This window comes from Marmota flaviventris, chromosome 14 (genome assembly GCF_047511675.1).
Source record: "Marmota flaviventris isolate mMarFla1 chromosome 14, mMarFla1.hap1, whole genome shotgun sequence".
In the NCBI taxonomy this organism is placed as follows: Eukaryota; Metazoa; Chordata; class Mammalia; order Rodentia; family Sciuridae; genus Marmota; species Marmota flaviventris.
This window is the reverse complement of record NC_092511.1, coordinates 76,200,452-76,224,048: the sequence shown is the minus strand read 5'-3', so window position 1 is coordinate 76,224,048 and position 23,597 is coordinate 76,200,452. Positions and strand designations below refer to the sequence as shown.

Sequence of the window (23,597 nt, the reverse complement as noted above, 5' to 3'; positions counted from 1 at the left end):
CCCTCCCATCACTTCCCTTTATCTAATCTAAGGTAACACTATTCTTAAGGTTGTGTCTGTTAAGTTTAATTCTCTAGAAAAACTAGTCTTAAAAAATTAGGGTTTGTACAACTCTGGCTAAACAGCAACTATTATTTTAGAGTACTGCACTACATTACAGAATCTGAATTTTCTTTAAAACCTAAACTGGTTAATATAAAACTATCAATGTAATTGTGGTACAATTACTCTTCTTTGGATATTAAATGTGTTCATATCTTCAAAATATACAAGTCTTTAAGGTAGAAGGTTTAAAAGAATATTTTATCAAGCTGGTGTTCCCCAAACTAAAGTTGTCTGAACTAGTAATTTTAGACTTATATGATAAAAAAAATTATGGGGGATTTATTTATATCATTTAATGTTCTGTAACTGAACCTAAACCTTATGTTATCTTTTACACTGGGGTAAAAATATAAATGTATTTCTAAAAGATAATGAAAGGCTGATCTGTTTAAATGTTAATAATGTAAAACATAAAAACATTTTGCCACTTTTCCACAAAAATAAAGTTAAAAGCTCTCCTAGCCTTTCTTTGATTCATGTTTTAGATTCAATGGCATATTGTGTTAGCTACCATTCATATAGACCCAGGAAACAATATATGTAAACTTTATAAAATAATATTTTTTTAAAAAGGCAAAGATCAACTTCAAAACTAGAACATTTTAGCTAGGACTTGTGAAGAGCTCCACCTTACTACCTGTGCCTCCCACCTTACTACATGGCCTTCAAATTGGGCAGACTTCACTCACTTAAAGTTATATTCCAAAGATTGATTTTATTGTCAATTACTGTGATCTCAAGCACAGAATATAATTGTATAACTCAGTCAATGTTTAAAATTATGTACAAACTAAGTATGTTTTTATTCTCATTAATTTCACTTTGAGCTTTTCTTATAAACTTTAACTGATATGTGTTAATGCCTTACAAAAGTACAACTTTCAATATAGTAACCTAAGTTAATTTCAGATATTAAGCCATTATTTATAGACAGATAGTATATAATATGAAATTCCAGTACTAATACAGACCATAATTAAATAAAAGGGGTAAAAATTACTGTAAAGTTATAAAAATTATTGTTAAAGCTCACTACATTTACTTTAAGACTGGTAAGGCTATCTTGCTAGATGTTTACAATTAAGGGTTAAAAATCAAGGTTAAAATAAAATGATCAAGAAAACTAATATTTGACTCTTGCCCTCTGAGTCAGCTTGATCCCAGGGAAAAGGGAACTTCTGTTAGAGCATGGCAACTCTATGTCACATGACCCCTCCAACAAGAGGGATTACTGGGATTCTAGAAAAAAAAAGCCAATCGGTTCATATATAGCAAAAGAGGAGGCCCACTTGAAATGGGAGACATTAATTATGCTTCCAAGGGAAGCCACATGGTCAGGAAGATCTTGACTAATCCTGGTGGATGGCACTAGTGGAGCTAAAAGGCTACTCACCAGTTTCCTGATAGTGATCCCCAAGGGAAATAGGCTGACTCTCAACAGTAGATAGGAACAAGGTCATTTGGGCCAACTTGATCTTAAATATCGAGCAAAAATAGTTAAAACCAAAACAGCCAATTCTGGACATTAAAAAAAAAAAAGTTATTTTAATGTAACTTAAGATGTACACTTGTGTTAGCCCCCCACTACCGCAAAACCAATAAGACTGGAAGTGACAAAAGAGAGATTCTTAGGCAGGAATGCCTGATAACTCTCAAGAGAAACTGCCAAAGTCAAAGTTTTTAGTCCTTTTAAGGTCTACAGATCTTCCTAACCTCCTACACAGGTAGGCTTCATCAATGCTAGTTGATTATCTAGCCCCAAGTAACAAAGGTAAAGCAGAAAGTTTTGTATCAATCTCATTTCAGTACTCAAGTCTTTTTGTTTCTCTCTCATAGAAGCTCCCACCCTTAGATGACCATACAACATGTTCTTCCTGAAACAAACTTTTGCCATGGACCCATGGACCAACCCAGTTTCTAAAAGGGGACTCCAAACTGCTTGCGCTACCCTACATTGTCCCCTCTCATCTCTAAGCAAAAAGAGTGGTCAAAGCCCTTTTCCTTTTCCATAGGAGTAGAAAAACTAGAGGGGGGAAATGAAGCAAGTATAATAGTCGCAGTAGAAAGGTAATCAGGTCAGATCACCAAAATGGACACTAGTTTGGGTCCAGAAAGTTGAAGGCTGCCTCCAGGGAATTAAAATGTTAATGCCACCAGAGCCCTTCCTCCACCCTTACCCAAATAACCTATTCCTGCTTCAACCTGTTGCTAAATCTCTCCTACAGGTACAACATAAAGCTCGTAAGTTCCTTTTTGAGAACCAGCTCTGAGGTACTACAGATTTCCAACACCCGTTTCAGCCAGGAGACTACTTCTGCATCAAATATTTCCAAAAATTAAAATTAAAAAAAAAAAGACTAACACTCAGTTGGATGGGATCATACTTAGCCATCTTAACCACTTGAACAATCATGAAAGTAGAGGGACTCACAGCATGGATTCATCACACCTAAGTCAAGACAACAAAAGTGTCTTTTACTACAGAATGGACCGCCCGCAGAGACCAGAGCCATCCTCTAAAGATAGGACTAAAAAAATACTTATATGTTTTCTCTTAACTTTGACTATGTTATAAGGCCCAAGCTCCTGAACCTTGTAGATACAATTTCATCATCTCAAGTGAGAAGATTCTAGCCTGATCAGATGGGTGGATCTGGAAACCAAATCAGAAAGCTGCTTGTGTTAACCCAGGACCAAATTTCACTTTAGGTGATATGTCAGGAAACGCAACCTGCCTTGTATTCCCTAACAATGCAATGGAGCCATCTGATTTTCCCACTGACATCTGTTCTTATACTGTTACTGGAAGACCCACTGTGTCCTATTTTGTTCCCAGTCAAGCATAGTTTGCTTGTGACCTCAGACTGGCCCACTACATCTCCCCAGCCAATTATCTGCATTATGGGACAGGTATTGCCCCAGGTTTATGCCTACAGTGGGCCAGAAGGCACTCACCTCCTTTTAACTAGAGATGTTTTCCAGGTCAAAAGAGCAGTCTGCATTCTTATTCCAGCCCTCTTAGGGTGAGCTGTGGCAGGATCAACTGTGGTGGGAATTGTGGCCTTAATAGAAGGTGAACTATGCCTTTCTGTCCTGACTCAAGAAGTAAGGAAGACCTAGATCATTTAGAACAAGCTATTAACCACCTTTATGACCAGGTTCAATCTCTGACTGAAGTGATTCTTCAAAAACAGGTGAGGTTTAGACCTCTGTTCATGTCCCAAGGGGGACTCTGTGCGGCCCTGAAAGAGGCCTGCTGTTTTTATATGAATAAGTGTGGTATCCTCAAAGCTCCCTAGCCAAGGTAAAATATTCAAGATGAAATTGAGAATGAGAACAAAATGAGTCTATATTCCAGAGACAGTTTAACTGGAATGCCTGGCTAACTACCCTTCTCACTGACCTGGTTGAACCCATAGCCCTGATGTTTATAGGATTATACATTAGGCACCTGCATTTTAAAATGCCCTTTTAAGTTCATTAAACAGTGCATTTCTTCAGTAAAGTTAATGTATAGGAATGGCCATTACAACCCCATACCTCACCTGGAAAGTGAGTCAAACATTTAATTGTTTCTAGAAAAGGGGGAAATGCCTTGGTCCAGGTTATATGTGGCTTGACCAAACTTTCTGTTAGCCTGAAATTCCATTTTATGTACAAAATTCTTCTCCTGTGACAAAACTCTCTGCAATCCTGATTCTGCTTAACACAGCCTGCTTAGAACCACACAGCTTGGGGAAATGTTTCTGTTATTCTTGTACAATGTAAAATTGTTTTCTTTTTTGGTTCCCCCCACCTTATCTTTTTGGCAATGTACCCTGACTCTACTTGTCATTTTAACCAACTTCTTATGTTGCTATGGTTTTGACTTACTCATGGCTTGCACATTTTTGCTGTAAGGATGCACCCTGCCTTATGCAAGAGTTCTAAGTTTACAGGGGTCACTTGCTTGCTGCCCTTCTGGCCTGCTGGTGAATAATGTCTCATGTCTTGTTTCAAGACTCACCTTGTGATTTAACCTGTAACGTCCCACAACATGTGAATGACCTGCTTAGAGCCATCTGCAATCAAGAACAGCACCTCTGAAATACTTCTGCTGTTCTAAACCGCCCTCTTCATGTGAAAATGAGGCATCCACCAAAATCCCAATTTGTAAAAAAGTCAGGTTATCCAATGAACTTGAGTTTATATGTCACATTGAAAGTAGGCTATATTAAGACGTCAGGATCAGAGACAGTTATATTGTGCCAGAGATTGTTATGGCTCTGCCATATTTGGGTTCCTAATTTTAGTAATAGATATATATTCGCATTAAGCCCTAAAAAGAATAGAAATCAAATATTTGACTTCTACACCATATTTTCAAGCAACTTTTGAGAGGTTAAAGCAAAGCCTCATGACAGCCTTTACCCTAGGCCTGCCAGACTCACAAAGGCATTAAGACTATATATGAATTTCCCAGCAACATATTTTCACCAATGTATGTTTTGGGCACCTTTGTCTAGTATGAGATAACTGTATTTGTCTGAGTTTGCCATTGTGTTTTCTGTCCTATTGTTCTACGTGTCTATCTTGATGACAATACTTTAACGTTTTGTTACTGTAACTCTTAGTACAGTTCAAGGTCTGGTATGGTGATGCCTCCTGCTCACTCTTCTTGCTTTGGCTATTCTGGGTCCCTTATTTTTCCAAATAAATTTCATGATTGCCTTTTCTATTTCTATGAGGAATGTTGTTGGGATTTTAATCAGAATTGCATTAAATCTGTATAATGCATTTGATGGTATGACCATTTTGACAATATTAATTCTTCCTATCCAAAAACATGGAAGAGGGCTGGGGATGTGGCTCAAGCAGTAGTGCGCTCGCCTGGCATGCATGCGGCCCGGGTTCGAGCCTCAGCACCACATACAAACAAAGATGTTGTGTCCGCCGAGAACTAAAATAAATAAATATTAAAATTCTAAAAAAAAAAAAAATGGAAGATCTTTCCATCTTCTAAGGTCTTTTTTAATGTCTTTCTTTAGTGTTCTGTAGTTTTCATTGTATAGGTCTTTCATCTCTTTTGTTAGATTGATTCCCAAGTATTTTATGTAGCAAAATGAAATTAAAACACTATCTCTTACCATGCACAAAACTCAACTCAAAGTGGATCAAGAACCTAAAAATTAGACCAGAGTCCCTGCACCTAATAGAAGAAAAAGTAGGCTCAAATCTTCACCAACTCATATTAGTTCCTGACTTCTTAACCAGACTCCTAAAGCACAAGAAATGTATAATTAATAAATGAGATAGATTCAAACTAAAAATCTTCTTCTTAGCAAATGAAACAATAACATGAAGAAAGAGCCCACAGAGTGGGAGAAAAATCTTTACTACAAGGACATCAGATATAGCACTAATTTGCAGGATATTAAAAGAACTCAAAAAACTTAACACACACACATATATAAATTATAAACATTATATATCTATATATCTATCTATATATCTATATCTATATCTATATCTATATCTATATCTATCTATATATATATATATATATATATATATATATATATATATCCCAATCAATGAATGGACTATAGATCTGAACAGACCACTTCTCAGAAGAAGATATATACTTGATCAACAAATATATTTTTAAAAATGTTCAACTTCTCTAGTAATTAGAAAAATGCAAATCAAAACTACTATAAGATTTTATTTCATTCCTCCAGTCAGAATGGCATTATATATTATGCCATTATAATAAATGTTGGTGAGGATGTGGGAAAAAAGGTACCCTCATACATTGCTGGTGGCACTGCAAATTGGTGTACCCAGTATGGAAAGTAGTGTGGAGATTCCTTAGAAAACTTGGAATGAAACCACCACTTGATTCAGCTATCCCACTCCTCAGTCTATACACAAAGAATTTAAAATCAGCATACTATAGTGAGGCAGTCACATCAATGTTCATAGCAGCTCAATTCACAATATCTAAACTGTGGAGCCAACCTAGATGTCCTTCAATAGACAAGCAGGTAAAGAATCTGTAGTATTATATGTACAATGGAATATTACTCAGCATTAAGAGATAAAATTATGGCATGTGCAGGTAAAATGGATGGACTGAAAACTATCATGCTAAGAGAAGTAAGCCAATCCCAAAAACCCAAATACCAAATGTTCTTTCTGATAAGTGGATGCTGATCCATATGGGGGTGTAGGGGGGAAGAATGGAGAAACTGTACAAATGGAAGGGAGATGAGGAGAGTGGGCATGGGGATAGGAAAGATGGCAGAATGAGATGGATATCATTAACCTAGGTACATGTATAACTGCACATATGGAGTGACTCATGTACAACCAGAGAAATGAAAATTTGTGCTCCACTTATGTACAATGAATCAAAACACATTCTGCTGTCATGTATGACTAGTTAGAATAATTTTTTACAAAAAGACTATATATGAACAAGAAAGAAAATACAGCCTTCAGAGTTCTCCTATGGACACTGGTGACACTGCAACCAGTATCCTATCTGTGAAAACAACTTGAACACAGTAAAAGAACTGTCCTCTGCTTTCGTGGCATGACGGCCACCTGCGATTTACTTCAAGAGGTTGAGAAACCCACTCTAAGAAAACCCACTACTCTTGTGTGTTGAGTCCTCATGTTGCTCAAACAGAAAGATGTGTATCCGCGGGCTGCTGGGAGGGTAGAAAGACTCCAGGCCATCCTATTAAACACTCCAAATGTCAGCCTCAAGAGAACAATGCCCACTTTAAGTCAAGCAACCTGTGCCAGCAGAAGATCATGGGCCAACACAGTATGACTGCTCAGAGAGCTTGGGGACTCTTCAACAAGTGGGATTTGCTTCAGGAGCCTATCATTGAGCCAGACTGGGCCTCTTCACTAATAAAAGCTAGTTCATGGACAATGGCCTGTGGATAGCTGGATACTCCGCAGTCAAGCAACAACAGATATTTAAAGCTGAGCCTTGAAAAACCCAGAGATAGGCACTGCTGCCTGGAACTAAAATGTGTCTGGCTCAGGGTCAAGTCATCCTATCAAATGGGAAATTCTTCCACAATTATTCTGCTTACCTAAGTATTGGATGATCTTCCTACCATGAGGCACTGTGCTGGGCCCTCCTGTCTGAGCACCTGGAAAATTCTCTGGGATAATCTTTTGACTTCCTTGGAATTGTTTTATCTCCTTTCCCAACTCTGAAAACCCAAGAACAAGGAGAAACTCTGCCTTCCTTTTCAATATGAGAAGCTAAGTGGCTGACCAACAATGCATCTCCAAAGAACTAAAACTAGTGTTGGGGGAAGACAATCCTAATGCCCCAATCCATGACCTCCTTACAAAACCTATACCAGAATATTCCTGTATTCTCCAGGGTATCATGCATACATATATACAATTTTTAGTTTTTTAAGATCATTTTAAGGCAGGGTCTTTTAAAGATGCAGAGAGTCTCACTATGATGCTGAGAATGGCTTCAAATTTGTGATCCTCCTTCCTCAGCCTGTTGAGTACCTTGGGTTACAGGCTTGTGCCACCACACCTGACTTATTTTTTAACTTTTATAGAGAAGGATTCTATAGGTGGAAGCAGTGGTAAAAGTTCAAGTTAAGCCTCATGAATTTAGCCAAGTGCTATCTTAAAAGTAAAAATTAAAATTGACTGGGGCCAGGTACAGTGGCACCCACCTGTAATCCTAGCAACTTAGGAGGCTGAGGCATGAGGATCATGAGTTCAAAGCGAAGCTCAGCAAAAGTGAGGTGCTAAACAACTCAGTGAGAACCTGTCTATAGATAAAATACAAAATAGGGCTGGGGATGTGGCCCAGAAGTCGATTTCTATCCCCAGTAACTACAACAACAATAACAACAAAAAGACTGTGGATACATCTCAGGGGCAAGGAAACCCTAGGTTCAAACCCCACTAACAAAAGGAAAGATTATGCTGCCATTTAAAATAACATAGATGAAGCTGGAGAACATCATGGTAAGTGAAATGATCCAGACACAGAGAGAAATATTTTGCATACTCTATGTGTGGAATCTGGGGGAAATTTTGAATGCACAGAGAATGTGTGGTTACTACAGAACAATCCTTAATAATAGTGTCCAATATACTAGATATTCCAAAGATAGTAAAAGTTTAGATTTTCCTATTACAGAATGAAGTAATTATGGGAAATGATGAATTTTCTTAACACACATCCACTGTATGTATTAATAAGATTTGATGTGATATTTTCATATAAGCATGCACATGTACTGATCATGTCCAACAACCCTTCTTCCACTCTTGATGCCCCAGAACCATTCTCAGACAGAGTGAAAACTCTACTTTTACATCAGTTTTATTCCATCTGCCATGTCTAATAGACAGCAAGTGATATCTCTTTCTGGGTTTGTCTTTTGTCACTTAGCATTACATTATTCAGTTCCATCTATTTTGCTGGACATGACAGGATCCCACCTTTGTCTATGGATGGATAATAATACACCATTGTGAATACACAACATACTTTCTGATGCATATGTTAAAATGGTTACCTATATCACTTATTTTTCTCTTTGTATATAATGCTAAACATGTTATTAAATAACATAAATTTATACAACAAAAGAAAATTTAGAAGAATAAATTATGAAAGTATGCTCTTGGTCTGATTTTATCCAACTGAAAAGAAGTAATCAGGAGCATGAAAATAAATTCATGGTCCTATTTTATATTAAATTTGATGATAAATAAGACAAAAATATGTTCATTTTCTCTAAACCTGTCACTCACTAAAGAAATTTGGGAATCTTCAGTAGATTCTATTACACTGAAAACTTCTCTTCTACAAACAATGAACAGCTGGGTGATAGATGAGCAATTCATAATCTTTCTGCCAACTTAAACTTCCAGCATTCTAATTATTTCACTTTTGACCAAGTCCTAACCAGAAGCATTTTTTAAACAATATATCCACTGCAATGTTTATATTCATATCTTCTATGATCCTACAATGAAACCTCAGGGACCCTGTTCTTCAAACTCAGGGAGCTCAGCATGGATTTTGAGTCCTCTTCCTCACACTTTGAAATACCTAGTCTCCCTTCATCACAGCCCATGATCCCATGTCTCTGTGTTCACACCAGCCTTCTCAACTCCACCTCCCCAGGTGCTGGCACTCCCCCTCCCTCTGCCACAGTTACACCTTCCGGCCTGCTGCATCTGAGCCTCCATCTGGTCCCCAGTTGACCCCCGCCCCTTGCTCCTTTCCCCACTCCTACAGCTTGCAGTCTGCCAACCTCTCCTAGCAGCCATAGTCTCACGTCCTGCCCAGCCTCTCCTTCATCCTAGGATTCACCTCACATGCCTCCTATCAGAGAGCACCCGGCTGGGCTGGGGTCAGTGCTGGAGCCCAGCCCACTGTTGCCCCTTTCTCCTCCCCTGTTTCTATGAACCAGTAAAGAGGGAGTCACACTTCTCTTTTACCGTTTGCTTGCTTTGCCTTTAACAAATACTTCCCTAGAACTATATGAAAAAGGAAAGCAGCACTAGCCACTGGGGAGAATGGAGGGTGGTAAGAGGAAGAGGGCAGGGAGAGCTGTTGGGGATCATCAATGCTCTGTGTCTTGTTGGAGGCAGTAGAGACAGGAAGTGCTCCCTCTATGGTAATTCAAGGATCTTTATCATTTTGAAGTTTGCCCTGTTCTTGCTCAATAAGATCTAATTTATTACATAAAATTTGGGGTAAGAGCATAAAGGAGGGATTTAAATGGGCACTAGAGGACACTTTTAATAGTGAATATGATAATTTTGTTGATTGAAAACCTGGTTTCATGGATGTGTACATGTACATATGTTTAAACGTAAAAGCATAAACCTTTGATGTATACAAGCTAACATATGTCCATCAAACTTGCATAAGACTGTAAAAAAAATGGAATGCATCTAAAGCTGAGGCTAAAAAGAAAATATAGAGTCTTTAACCAGTTAACTATAAAAAGATGAAGAATGTATCAGCAAGTAATCGCACTCAGTAATTTGGAAAAAAAAATTTATAAAAATAAAAACAAAGAAAATGCTAACCAAAAAAGCAAAATTTGAAAATATGGAAACACACACACACACACACACACAACACAGGGGATCACTAATGTCAAAGGTTGTTCCTTGAGAAGACAATTGAAATTGAAAGAACTCTGGTAAATTTGACAAATAAACATTGCATTAACTATATATTATATAATTCTATATATATGTACATATACAACATGTTTCAATTAATGATGAGAATATATTCTGGAAGATGTATTGTAAGATGATTTCATCATCATAGAGAGTGCTGAGGAGCCCTAAATTGTATGAACTACTATGTGCATAGGCTATATGCTACCGCCAATGTACATAAAGTCTATCCTTAACCAAAACACCATTATTCCACACATGTATATTACAAAGTTACAGTGTTCAGTGGAGACCATGTAGTTAAAGAAATAATTAGGCTGTGGAACTAAAAATAAAACCCTTCATACATCCCTTGCTATTAGACAATGATAAGGGAAGAAAAAATGGCATTTCCCCCCCCCAAAAAAAATGCAGAAATAATGGGACATCTTTGTGAAAATAAAAATGCTATTGTACCCTTCACCCATATCACATAAGAACTGATTTTCAGATGCAATAAATTCTGAACTCAAAAGAAAATATAAAGCATTGGAAAGTCAGTGTAAGAAAGGGTGGACTAGGGTGCATATAGTGGTGCACACCTGCAATATCAGTTGCTCTGGAGGCTAAGGCAGGAGGATCACAATTGTGAGGCCAGCCGCAAACAACTCAGCAACATCCTGAGGCAAAATAATATTTTTCAAAGGGCTGAGGATGCAACTCAGTGATAGGACCCCTGACTTCAATCCCCAGTATCACAAAAGAAGAAGGAAAATAACAACAAATATAAAAGAGAACTATTTCTCTGCAAAGTTACACAACATTTTTTAAATTTATAAATTATACAATACCAATAAAAAACTCTATTTATCAAATGATACCAATAAAAAGTGCAAGGAGAAGTCACAAAGTCAAAGAAACTCATCTTCTCACATATAATCAAATACACAATGAAACGTTTAGAGAGAGACCCCAAGAGAAAAGCAAGCAAGAGCCTTGAAAAATCACTTTTTAAAGGACACATCTAAGTGTTCAATAATCATAGAAGACTCAACGTCTTTAGAAATTAGAGAAATGTAAAATAAAAAAACACGTAATACACAGAAAATTAAATAATATTGATGAATATATGGAGTAAATGAATGCTCATGAAGTAAAGATGAAGTTTAAGTTGTCATTATCTATCTGTGGAAACTATTTTGCCACTAAAGATACATGATACTCCCCCACCAGAAACAGAGGCTCCTAGAAATGGCAGCAGATGTGAACCCTAATGACATAGAAGGACACAGCTATATTGCCCAAAGACCTGAGGCCCAGGGGTGTGCCTAAGGAGCCTGCACACTCAGGAAGAGGAACAACAAATGTGGGAAATAATGGTTTCTAGGAGCCAGACACATTTATGTCATAGTACATACAATTATTAAAATAGTATACTACATGTCAGTTTTCAATAAGTGTCACACAAATGTTGCATTTAACCCAAAGCATGTTTTAAAAAGAAATGTGTAAACTTTAGGAGAACATAAAATACACAGAAGAACATAAAAGACTCAATTACACATCCCATGTATAGATGACAAAACTCTTCATTATCAAGGTGATCATTTCCCCAAGTTAATCTAGAATAATATCCCATCAAAATTTTATCATGCAAAAGTAGCAGCTATCATTTCCTGACACTAATGTATATGAGTGAACTATACTATTACAAAAATAAAGACCCAGGAATCACAATACAGAAAATTCCACAGGTACATTCATATGTATATAAAAATCATTTGTATTGTTAAGTGCAACAGAAGAACCTACACATCCAACCATATCAAGAAACGTATTTAATGTGAATGAACGACACAACGCAACCTAAAGGTAGATGTTAGAACTGGAGGCACAGACTACTGGTAGAGTGTGTGCAGCAAGGGTGTGGCCCTGAGTTGTAGTCCAGTACTCCCCAAGAAGCAGAGGTTAAGCAGGATAATATTCCAAACAGAGCAGACTAGGGGGCTGCTGACTCTCCCTTCATGAGACACCAAACATCTGCTTCTGTTTTGAGTCCCTCTTAAACAGACTCCTAAATGAGTTGAGAGATGTATATACAATGAACAACTGAGAAAACTACTCATCATCAGATGAGTAGGAAAAGTTGAGGTACACTTGGGCATAACTCATGCCTTAAGCAATGAGCCTATAATTCGGACAGAATACTCCAAATCTAGTGTCACCTTGAGTAGAGATGATTGGGGTCAAAAATAAAGCATATTTAACTAAATTGCCTGTAGTTGGGCCTGAATTTATCTGGTGCACAGAGAGGAAGGGACTAGAAATACACCAGTATCAAGACCAGAGGACAAACTAGTGGTTTTCTATGGCTGTGCATAATCCCTGGGCTTCTTCCCTGGGACAAGTAGGAAGAGTTAAATCTCCAGGGGTCCCAGTTTATTCCTAGAAAAGATTTGCCAGCAAATTCTGCAAATTGCTGTTGCTAACAGCTGAGCTTCTTTGTAGCCAGCACCAGAGATAACAGGGAAACACAGTCCACCACAGGAAGCCCAAGTGGGAGTACAGCACTTCCTGAGCCCACCCACCCACCACCCAGCTACTCAGTAGGAACCAGGCCTGCCAATTCTTTCTTTAAGAAGTTTGAGGGGCTGGGGTTGTGGCTCAGCGGTAGAGCACTCACCTAGCACGTGCGAGGCCCTGGGTTCGATCCTCAGCACCACATAAAAATAAATAAATAAAATAAACGTGTTGTGTCCAACTATAACTAAAAAATAAAATATTTTAAAAAAAAGAAAAGAAATTTGAGCATGCAAAATTTGAGTGTCCCAACTTTAACTCATTTCATTCAATGAACTGCATCCAAAACCCCCAAACCCTGGGAGAAATGGCAATTGTGCATGTGTGTATCTCCCCAGATCACAGAGGAGGGGCTTCACATTGGTGTGCAGCCCTTAAGTGGGCTACAGACCTCACCAGGAGTGAAGAAAAATGGTTAAAAAGCACAGATCCTTGTTTTGCTTGTGTGTTGTGGTTGTTATTTTGTACCAGGGATTGAACCCTTAGGCAGTTTACAACTGAATCACATCCCTGGCCCTTTTATTACTTTTTATTTGGGGACAAGGTCATGTTCAGCTGCTTAGGGCCTTGCTAAGTGGCTGAGGCTGGCTTTGAACTGTTGCAATCCTCCTGCCTTGGCCTCCCCAGGTGATGGGAATACAGGCATGCACCACCATGCCCACCTACACATCTCTGCTTATTCTCTTTATTTCTAGAAGAGGTTCACAGCTCCTTCTTCCAGTGGCTATTGGGCAGCCTGAATTCTAGCAAGCTTGCATCAGAATTTAGTGCTCCAGTCAACTGTAAGACCTCCTGCAGCCTAAGCAAATGAGGTCTCTGATCGTATGGAAATGGAAGAAAGAACCCCTTTTACACTGTTTCTAGAATATAAATTTGGCACAGATTTTTTTATAAATAGCATGAAAGCTGTTTAAAAACTAAATATAGAACTACTATATGATACACTGATAATAATACTGGGTACACAGCCAAAGAAACTGGAATCCCTCTGTTAATAAAAGACTTCATACTCATCTTCACTTGGCAGTATACATAGTAGCCAAGGTAAGGAAAAAAGTGTCTTTTGGATAAAGGGTGCACCAGGAGATTCCTCCCACCTGCAGGACACTCAGCTACTTTTGAGAGACTACACCCCTAAATTTAGACAGCTTTCTAATAGGTTAAGACCCAGGTACTGATGTTCATGAGACACTCCAAGAGAACTTAGACAGGCCAGCTGTGGGATCCTCGCATCAAGCAGTTCTGAAACATGGGATCAGGAAAATATCAGAGGGGATAATGAGAACCCAGTGACATAAAGTCTACATGGGGGAAAGTCATTTTGACCAGGTAAGGACGGACACACACAAGTTTACACCATGTAAGACTTTTTTTTTTTTTTTTTTGTACCAGGGGTTCAACTCAGGGCCACTTAACCCCTGAGCCACATCCCCAGCCCTTTTTTGAATTTTATTTAGACACAGGATCTTACTGACTTGCTTAGGACCTTGATAAGTTGCTGAGGTTGGGTGGAACTCAGGATGTTCCTGCCTCAGACTCCTGAGCCACTGGGATTACAGATTGTTGTAACAGACTCAGGGCCACCAAGCCTGGCACTACCAAAGTTTCATACAGATTCACATGAATGTTGTATTTCACATGTGAACATGTTTCTTAAAAGAAATATGTGGGATTTATGAGAAACTAAAATATACACAAGTACATAAAAGACTCAATTATACACCCCATTTACCAATGACAAAAATCATCATTAAAAGAATGACCATTTCCCCCACCCTTACCTATAATATTTATTATCCCATCAAAACTGCTCTGTACACACATGAATATATCACAGTGAATTTCACCATTATGTTTATCTATAAACCAGCAGTTTAAAACTACAAATAAATAGAAGAAGACCAGGAGAGGAGGGAGAATGGGGAGGTGGGAGGTGAGGAAAAAGGGGAAGAACCACTAAAATGGAGCAAATTACATTCATGCTTGTATGATTATGTCAAATAAACCCCAACATTATGTATAACTATAATGCACTAATAAAAAAAATTCAGCATGCTTTATTTGTAATGGAATAAGGAACCAAAGAGTAAATTTCTAAAATTTATCTATACAGTTAAATATATCATTTAGCCAAGAAACCTTTTAATTATAAGAGCAAAAGAAGGAGCTATCATTACTAGATAGTGTATATCATGAAAATATAATAATATCATAATGATCATGGAATCACAGAATTAAAAAATCCATAAATGAATCCATATAATTGTGTTTTGTTTGTTTGTTTTTTTTTTGGTGCTGGGGTTTAAACCCAAGGGCGCTTATCCCCAGCCTTTTTTTTTTTTTTTTGTATTTTATTTATTAATAAGGTCTCACAGAGGTGCTGAGGGCCTCACTAAGTTTCTGAGGCTGGCTTTTAACTCCTGATCTTCCTGCCTTATCCTCCTGAGCCACTGGGAGTACAGGTGATCCTGGCTGAAAATCGTACTCTTAAATTCAATAGAAAGGTCTGTATAAATCCGACCATATCTAGGCCAGTCTCAGTAACTTAGCTACACCCTGTCTCAAAATAAAAAATAAAAAGTACTCATGTAGCCCCCAAAAGAACCACTAGCAAAATGAAGCTTCTCTTCTTGTCTGCAAGATTGTTACAAAGAATGTTAGCATTTTTTTTTCTTCCAGAGCGCTCACTGTGGTTTGAACTTGCTCTTTCAAGTAGAACACAGGTTTGCAGACAGATGTCACACACTCTGCTTCAAGAAAGCTTGCTGTACATGTTATTATTTTTGTTTTCCTTGGTAAAATAATAACCTGTGAAACCTCTCTATATCCTAAAATTATGGGGAAAAAAAAGTAGCTGCCCTGTAACCACACACTGACTATAAATCTCAGAGAAGTTCCCTACCAGGGTCCCCGCGTTGCTCCCTCTGGACGGCTGCAACTTAAGTAAACCTGCTGCCCGCGAATTCCTCAGGTGCCGCCCCCTCCGCCCTACATCAGAACCAGGGATGGAGCTCCTGGTAAAGCACCCTGCGGAAGGAAGGTTGGGGAGGAGGGAGAAAAAGCAAGAAAGCCAGCTAGCTTAGGAGGACGGCGGCAGCGAGGCCCAGCCACGGCTCCTGTCCTGCAGGAAAATCCCATGTGGAGAGACTTCTCTGACCGCCGCCCACCTGTCAATCACCACCCACCTGGGAAGACCGGGCTGCTGGCGCTCTAGGCCAGCTGAGGGGGTGCAGCAGGCTGGGCAGGAGCTCCGCTGCCGACACGCTCCCCACCTGGCTGGCCAGGGGCCTGAGGGGACACTGCCAGGAGGAGGGCTCAGGCCGCGGACCCCGGAGTCCCCAGCAGCTCCTGGCCCCACCGTAGCCAGTCCCGCGGTTCCAACGACCTCCCTTCCCGGGCTCAAGAGGCCCCGCCACACTCACCATTTCCTGGCGCTCGGGAGTCAGGCGGCCACCAGGGATCTTCAGCACCTGCAGGGCAAAGCCACCTGGGACCCCAGGGCTGGCGACAGAAGCCTAAAGCCAGATAGCGAGAAGGGCGGCTCAGAAGGAAAGGGCCCGGCCAGATCACGGAAGCCGCCCTTGTACTCGCTGGCTGAGTCGGGATTGGACGGTTCTCCCCAAGTGCTCTCCGCTGCACCGGGCTGCAGACCCGCCCCGCAGGCTGAGCCCAGAGAGCCTTCTTTCTGAGTGACAGTAGACGACATCCAACCCAGGAATCAGTGAGGCCAGAATGACAGGTTCCTGGTGACAGCTTTTACTTTTCCTCCTGAGGTCTGCGAATTGTACAAGAGGGCCTCAGGCTACAGCTAATCCTATGCAAAGTTTCCTCTTAGAAGAGTGATGTAGCAGCGCCTGGGGACATGTGCGATGAACCTCGCATACAAGGTGATTTCAACTTAAGAATTATATGTCTGCATAGTATTCACGAGTGGAAATAATATATTTACAATTACTGTGCAATTTCATTTAACTTTTCTTCTCTCTCGTTGTTTGAGTAGATAGAATGAACTGGGAAGTAATCCCCTAAAACAGCAATGTCCAATGAAAACCATATGTGAAGCACAAGGATAACTTAAAATTTTCTAATATTCACTTTAAAAATTTAAAAAGAGAGGGGGAATTGATTGTAATGCTATAAACCAATATATTCAGAATATTATCCAGATTATTATCATTAATGTAGCCCCAAAAGAATGTGAATAGGATTTTTTTTTTCCTGCAGAGACCTGACTGTGGTTTGAAGCTTCATCTTTCGTGTAAATGCCAGTTTTGCAGACAAATGTTGTAACAGATTCTGTCTCAAGAAAGCTTGCTGTACAAAAGTTATTATGTTTAAAAAAAAAAAAAAAAAACCTGTGAAACCTGTCTGTGCTAAAAATATGGGGGGGGGAGTAACTGCTATGTAACCACCCAGTATAATGTAAACACCCACTGAGGATGAATCTCAAAGGATTCTCCAACCCTGGATCCAGAGAGATTTTTCAGCCTTAGCTCCTCTGGACCACTAAAGCTTACATAAACCTGCTTCCTACAAATTCCTTGGGAGTTCTACCTCAACTGTCCTACATCGGTGTGACCCATATAAAATTACTAATGAAGCATATGTACTTTTGGAACTATATCCCCAAACTCACTGGATTTTAACCTTCTAGGATATCTTATTTTGCAGCAAACACATTTCAGATTTGACTATTATAGGCCCCCTGTTTTCTGAAACATAAAGAGCCTGGTCCCCTGTTTTTTATGCCAGAGGTGACAAATACAGTTCCTTAATAATATTTCTCCTCAGACCCAACATCCTAGGGAGACAGTACCCTGAGTGAGAACAGGGAAGTGTCCAAAGCAGGTCACTCTTTCCCACTAGAAGGTTGTCACAGCTCCATTCCCATTGCAGATATAAGACAGCAAACAAAGGAAAATGGGGTCTCAGGAGGTGGGGGACACATGTCTTCAGATCTGTCCACAGTCTTGACTCTATTGTTTCAAACATGAAATGAATACTTCTTATTTGGCAATTTGGCCTTAGACCTAATGGCCAGGCTATGATGTCTGTTTCATCCTGTGGTCAAAACCCCACAGCTAATTAGCAGCTGGACTGGGACTCAGCATGAGCTGTACCTTATTCCAAAGCCAAAACCCCTCCACCAAACCAAAGGACTCATGCAACATTGCTTATTCTCATCAGACTTGGAATGTGACAATTATTTTGTAAAGCAGCATTTGTGATTATATGTATAGAATACAGTACCATGTATTTCATATCAAAACACAAACAGAACTGTTATGAGGAACCACTTCAGAATACACTCTAAATTCAAATTCAAATCAAAGAGAGCATTATTTACCTGACCAGGGACTGTCACCCACCCATAGAGACTAAAGCTCTGTGGGAGAACAGCAATTTCCTGGCCTGCGTCTTGGAAATTTAAGGATAAAAACCACAGCTCAGGGGCTTCTCTCAGTGTCATGCAAGCAAGCCAATAGTAAGAGGGACCTAAGCAGGACTGGAATTTTCCAGTTAGCAAGCAAGCAAGTTACAGAAGCTAAAAACAGCAGGTAGCTTAACCACATCCAGGTCTGAACAAGTGTTAGACAACTGTATCCTGAGTTTCAGCTGAGTTGGGGGAGATAATCTATTTTAAAGTCCTGTAGACCCATAAATGTACTTAAACTCAGGATGTAGCTCACCACAACTACCATCATATCCTGAGTTGGGTACATTCTGTGGGGTACAAAGTACAGAAAAATAATTTTGTTTAAAAGGAGACAGCTTTCATTTTTGTTTCTCAGAAATGGGTACTGCAGTTCCCTTTCACAGGAGCAGTAACAGGAGAACAAAGATAGATTCTAAAATAGCCAAGGTGGAGTCCCTATGGCCACACTTGTGTTTGTATAGCCACAGTGACTCCACTGCAATTATCCCAGTACTAGAAACTTATTTGATTATTGCAGTTGTACTCATCATTTTAGTACTGATATCCATAAGCCATATGTCTAACATGATCAAACTAATACAATTATTCACAACTATATAGGTTTCACCTTGTCTATATCTATATTAACCTATCAGCATTTATTTATCTATAACTATGCAGGCATATTGACTTATCACCATTCACTGTTCCATATCTTTTTCCTCTAGCTTAAATCCTATGTGTTACAGTTACATGATTTTATTACTATTACTTAGGCTTACTCCTGATGAACTTATCTATGAATTTATGTCTTACTGTTGCTTATCTATGTTACATTACCTAATTCCTATAATCTATGACCTATGTCTATGACTTATTGATTATATTGACCAGTTCACACCACAACAAAGACTTCTCATATACCTGAGTCATCATGAGACTCCCAATTCAGGATCTAGGGAATCTTGGCTCAGTTTACATCAAGGGTAAACACCATCTAGAAGTAATCTCAACTCCCTTTTGCAAATAAAAATATAGGCTGATTTTTAAAATGTGGTAGGTTTAATCAGGGTTTATAAATTATTCATCAGGCTTCTCTAGAGGGATATAAAAGACCACTGAGTCCTGTGATTTCAAACACAGATAAACATTAGGCTATAGAGAAATGTAGCAAACAACTTCTTTATTGTAGACATAAAATAAGAGGAGGACAAAGAGGGACCTATGATTATTGGCAGTGCCATGAATCATCTGATATAGGAATCTATATCAGACCAGGAAGATTCAAAATGTGTATTTGAGCATGTGGATAGCATCAGTGCCTGTGGGAAAAGGTTATAATAAACTTTCAAAAGAAAACTGGTGTGAGTGGCAGATAGTGGCTAAACAATTAGTATCTGCAAGGCATCTTCCAGGGTTTTGTCAGTGATGGAGCCACAGCACATATGTGTTTAATAGCCTTCATGAGGATCTTCATCTGACTGAGTCCTCCAAGAACATCCTCAAAACAAGGAAAACGTAGGCTTCTACATATCAAATGGCTTCTTGGCAGTATGCATCCCAACTGAGAACTGCCCAGACAGGACTGTATGAAATTCCTTCAAACCTGCTCCTGTAGGGAGAAAACCTCTCTCCTCCTAGAGAAAATATTCCAGGAGGATCTTTTGACTTAAGAGACACAATTTCTTGTCCTTTTTTGTTTTGTTTTGTTTTGTTATGGCAGGTCTTTAGAAACAAAGCTATCAACCACTTGTTCCTCCTAGGGCCAAATGCTTATAGACTACAGAATAAAATAAATAAATAAACAAATAAATAAATAATTCTTTTTTTTTTTTAAGCACATCACAGGACTCAGAATCTGAATCAGGGAATAACAATATTAAATGGCCAAGAATCAACTTGAAAGATGACTCAAGCTGATCACCTGAAAAATTAAAAATGAATGGAACAGTGTGATTTTATTTGCCACATAGATGAAAGAATAGCCCCCCCAAAAAATGCCAACACCCAGGAAATACTGGCTTCAGAGAAGCAGCTATAGTCAGAGATTTCTGGTGGCAATCTTAGAGCTGCAGCTTCAATGTGACCATGCTCTGCCTGTAGCTACTGCAATGTTACATGTGCATATTCTTTCAATCAGTATTTTATTTCCTCAGATTCTATCCTCATTAGGAAACCAGTTTGTTATCAGATAAATTGTGTCCCCCTCCCCAAATCTCATGTTGGTGTTCTAAATACCCAGTGCCTCAGACTGTGACTCTATTTGCACATATGTTGCTTACAGATAAAACTAGTGTTAATCCAAGTATTTGGTGTGGGGCCTAATCCATAAAGCCACTTGGCCCACTTATAAGAAGTGACAATAAGGACACAAATAAGCATAGAAAAATGTTGTGCATACATGGAGAGAGAAGATGGCAATCTACACGTCAAAGAGTGGGCCTCTGGGCTGGGGATGTGGCTCAAGCGGTAGCGCGCTCACCTGGCATGCGTGGGGCACTGGATTCGATCCTCAGCACCACATAAAAATAAAAAATAAAGATGATGTGTCCACTGAAAACTAAAAAATAAATATTTAAAAAATTCTCTCTCTCTCTCTCTCTCTCTCTCTCTCTCTCTCTCTCTCTCTTTAAAAAAAAAAAAAAGAGTGGGCCTCAAAAGAAATCACTCCAGCAAGCATGTTGATGTATAGCCTCTAGAATTAGGACAAAATTAATTTCTGTCCTAAAGCCCACAATTGCGGCAGTGTCTTATGACAGCCCTATGAAACAGATGTAGCCCTCTAGAACACACATACATTGTCCCTGCAGCATGCTGAATGAAGGTACAATTGGATCACATCACCTTCCACCAGCATTGAAAGGCTGAACTGCTGCAATAAATGGCATTTCTTACTGGAATATTCTGAAGGCAGGTGAGAAATTAGCTCCTTACCTAGTGGAACCATAGTGATATTGCTGTGGGCCTGCTATACAGGCAATGACCAAACAGACTCCATTTACCCTAAGACTCCATATCATGTAAGAAATGCTTCTCCCATAGGAAAAACCTGTCTCTGTACTCATTAATAGTTACCTAGCACAGCATACTTGGCAACACAAAATGGCAATTCTTATACAATGTAAAATTGTTCTCTTTGGTTCCCATTTTTCTTGGGCAATGTACCTTCAGAGATTGATTATCTAGATGTTAGTAAAAATTTTCTAACTTGTATGCAACTAGGGTCATTCTGACCTACTTCCCTTCTGCTTGTTTGCTGCTATGCCAACCTGAAAGTCCCTTGGGGAATACCAGTGTACCTATTGCATTGTTTTGCTAACTGCTCGATTCAGCTTCTGTTCACCTGCTTGCTTGCTGCTATATCAGCCCGGATGGGGTTTTTGTGGTTTTTCCTTTAAATACCCTAAAGTGCTGAAGCTCTAGGCTATTTTCTGCAGAGATGACTTGGTTCTGTAAAAAACAACCCCAGCCAGTTGGAATAAAGACTCTTCAATTTGGACAAAAGTGGAACTTCTGAGTGACCTGCCTCACAGGAATATATTTTGTGATAGGGCATAGTTCCAAAAATATGTAGCAGAATTTAACTTCCTTTGTGTAATCCTCATGTCTCTTCATGTAAATACTTTCCTGGTAAGACTGTTTTTTTTGTTGTTTGTTTGTTTTTTGTCTTGTAGAAGGACTAGAAGAACAGTGTAGTCAACTGCTACATGGGCTACCTGGGGACCAAAACTAAAGCAAAAACCAGTAACAGTAAAAAAATACCCATTGCCCAGTACAAATTGAAAATGATGCCAAATGCTTTCTCTGGTATTTCTACAAGTATGTAATCTGGAGCTTTATTCCTACTAGGTTTCAAGAGGTAGTAAATACAGTCCAAATACTTTTGGGAAAGATTATGTAGATCATTCAAATGGTAAAGTGCTAGAATAGAGCTTAGAGCAGTCGCTGTACTTGGGTATTTGTACTGGCTCTATCCTGACAATCTGAAGTACTTGCCTATAGAAACCCTTATGTGGTGCATTTCATTTTTTTCTCAAGGAGACACACTTAATAAATGGTTTCCTGATGATCTGCATGAAACTCTGCAAAGAGAACCCCTGATATCCAGTACAACATATAACTCTGACCACCCTAGCTGGTACCATGGGGATGCTTCCATTCAAAAATTGTATACCCAGATGTGAAATATATAAAATAAATATAGACCTCCATCCAGGGGTAACACCAAATTACAGAGTAAGATCCCTGGATAAATAACTCAGTAGAAAAATTATGATCCAATGTCTAAATATCCCCCCTGGCCAGCCATGCCCAGTGGTATTAATATGAAAGACTGCCAGAGTTCTAACATCTAGTAATATCCTCCCATCATTGCAGGTCCCCTGCAATTCCCCTCTACACACCCCCACATACATGTAAGGGGAAGGTGAAAGACTTTTCACGTGTGCTCACAGAAAGGGCTTTTCTGGATTGGTTTTTCTGGCCTGCCCTCTTTTACCTGTGGGTGCTTCCTGATGAATGGACATAGGGTCTGATGTTTGGCTTTGTCAACATCTATAAATGCTCCCACTCTGAACATTTTTTGTGGCTACAACCTTGGAGCTTTTGGACACATCAAGAAACAGATTTCTCTCTTGAGCATCTTCCTTCAAGTGAATTGGATAAGGGACAGTTTCTTGAATGTGTGCCTGGTTAAAAGATTTCTAATGCCAAAAACTTTAGGCCACATCTTCAAAATTTATTTCAGTGAACCTCTTCCAATAATTAGGCCTCCCCAAGTACTCCTAGGGATACTGACTTTTCATCTTCTCAACTGTATAAAAGTATGCAAACAAAGATGGCCTTTCAAATTCTTTGGGCAGTCATCAAGGCAGCCAAGGGCCTTAGTTTAAGAAGACAGATTTGGCTTCAGAATTTACATTTTATTACCATTCCTGTGACCCTAGAGAAGTGATCATGCTTTTCAGGCTTTACACACCCACACACAATGGGGATCACATTGGCATCTACTTCCTGTAAGATCATAAGTGTAAATTAGACCAAACCCATGCAATTTACATTTTGGTGTAAACTTTGAAATGAGAATAACAATGGGTGAGAGACACCAGAGGACAACCTCTAGGATGCCTGAATTCCAGCAGATCTTGTGCAGGTCCTTCTCTTCTGGGACTAACTGCACTCTGCATCAGCAACATGCTTGTTGAAATCAAATGAACCTCACATGTGGTTCATTTCTGATAATAAACCTTGCCCTGTTATCCTGCGATGTTTAGAATTAGATAGATGTGTGGCCTAGCACACACCGTGGGTCCCAACACTAGGCAGTTAGTGA

The 23,597-nt window shown here is 39.2% G+C and overlaps 1 protein-coding gene across 1 annotated transcript in view; it reads right to left on the bottom strand.

The window, feature by feature from the left end:
- Nucleotides 1-16,558, bottom strand: part of LOC114103235 (zinc finger protein 85-like) — a 31,186-nt gene extending 14,628 nt beyond the window's left edge. Inside the window, exons 1-2 of the mRNA XM_071601780.1 lie at nucleotides 16,272-16,558; nucleotides 15,752-15,876 (exon numbers count right to left, since the gene is read on the bottom strand). The gene's annotated coding sequence lies outside the window, so the exon portion shown is untranslated. The remainder of the gene's footprint in view (nucleotides 1-15,751; nucleotides 15,877-16,271) is intronic.
- Nucleotides 16,559-23,597: the final 7,039 nt, after the last annotated feature.